At 38.9% G+C, this 1745-nt stretch overlaps 1 protein-coding gene and 1 non-coding gene across 7 annotated transcripts in view; both read left to right on the top strand.

The window, feature by feature from the left end:
- The window catches only part of LOC111870775 (choline/ethanolamine kinase), a 35195-nt gene that overhangs the window by 9057 nt on the left and 24393 nt on the right, over window positions 1-1745 (top strand). The window lies entirely within an intron of this gene.
- On the top strand, window positions 888-1080 carry LOC111870777. Its single transcript, XR_002843914.1, has one exon. It is a non-coding gene; the product is annotated as a U2 spliceosomal RNA (small nuclear RNA).

The raw sequence follows: 1745 nt of genomic DNA, 5'->3' as shown, positions 1-1745 counted from the left end.
GCGGTGAAAGTAGACCGTCACGATACCATCTAGGACATCCAAAGGGATCTACTGAAGTTTTAAACGCGATTCCACAAATGGAGTACAGTGACCGTTTTCGAAAACTTTTCAATCGATTCCAGCTATTTATTGATTCAGAAGGAGCCTATTTTGAATAAAAACAGTGAAATTTTGAAAATAATTCAGGTCTCTTATTTTTAATAAACACATTCCTAACAGAACCTGAATCTGGACACACTGTATGCTTATCCTCCACACTTGGCGTGGACCCCGTACTGATTAATACTGAAGATGCCACCTGTAAATTTTGTCGAAACGTTGGAGATAGTTCAACTGTTGAGGGGGCCCAGTCCCGAAAGTTGAAGCTCCCGCTGCAAAAACCTAACCTTGCCGCCTACTTCTGCTGGTTTACTCTCCGGCCATGAAGATGGAGGCAAAATGTTCTTCCGAAACATACGGTCTCAGGTTATGGCTGGAGGCGGTGGAGAAAATTACGAATCGCTTCCACACTCCATATATCGACATTAACATGTTGGTCTCGTTGAGCGAGTGTGTGACAGAGAGAGAGAGAGTTAGAAAGAGAGAGACAACAGAAGGCATCAGTCCGTCCTTGTCGGCAGGTTTTCGAGCGCCAATGCAGCCGCTAGATGGCACTGATCGGTAAAATGGGTTAAAACGGAATTATCTGCTTATGCATCGTAGAGTAATTGACTGATAGGGGGATGGATATTTCATTCTGCACCGTGTTGCTCTGCTTACGTTCGACGTTCGACTCGTATGATGACAGAAGGACAAGGTAAAGTGAAAATTAAGGATCCACCAGTTAGCGTTTCTGGAAAGGAAACGTCGTAGCATATTTTTAGGCGTCGCGACGCGGACAGACAGTTATCGCTTCTCGGCCTTTTGGCTAAGATCAAAGTGTAGTATCTGTTCTTATCAGCTTAATATCTGATACGTCCTGCATCGCAGGACCAGAATATTAAACTGATTTTTGGAAAATGACGGAGTGCTAGGGGCTTGCTCCACCTCTGTCACGGGTTGGCCCGGTATTGCAGTACCTCCGGGATCGGCCCATCTAAACAACTTCAATAATTAGGTTAATATACATCTGGTTTTGATTACATTTATTACAATTAATGTTTGAAGTTATGTAATTGTTTGTTGGAATATAATGTAAATCCAGTTAATGTTTGAAGTTTTGTAATGGTTAGTGTAGGAATATAATGTAATGAGATTTCTCATTTGAGTCATAACCAATTGACAAGCTTTTGGAATTTTATGTTTCATAAAAATCCAGTTAATGTTTGAAGTTTTGTAATGGTTAGTGTAGGAATATAATGTAATGAGATTTCTCATTTGAGTCATAACCAATTGACAAGCTTTTGGAATTTTATGTTTCAGAAAGAGGCGTAGCCTAGGGCATCTGTTCTTATCAATTTATTAATGTCCCAACAGTGCACTTGATAACAAACAGATTTACATTTTATTACAACAAAAAGTTGTGATGATATAATTATCAGCCCAATACAAAATTTGTCTTGTACTCTTCTCCAAGTATAATTAGTAGGGCTCGGATTTCTATGACCTAAAAACTTTGAAAATGTGCATGCATTTATGCCCTAGAAATGGCAAAATATGACCTAAAATATGACAGAATGGCCCACAAAAAATAAGTAAATATTTAACAAAAGTTCCTAAGAATGGCAATTTATTAAGAAGTTTACAAAGTTATTTTGTCCTGAATA

This window comes from Cryptotermes secundus, unplaced genomic scaffold (assembly GCF_002891405.2).
Source record: "Cryptotermes secundus unplaced genomic scaffold, Csec_1.0 scaffold307, whole genome shotgun sequence".
Lineage (NCBI taxonomy): Eukaryota > Metazoa > Arthropoda > Insecta > Blattodea > Kalotermitidae > Cryptotermes > Cryptotermes secundus.
The sequence above is the reverse complement of the archived record's forward strand: the minus strand, read 5'-3'. Positions and strand labels throughout refer to the sequence as shown.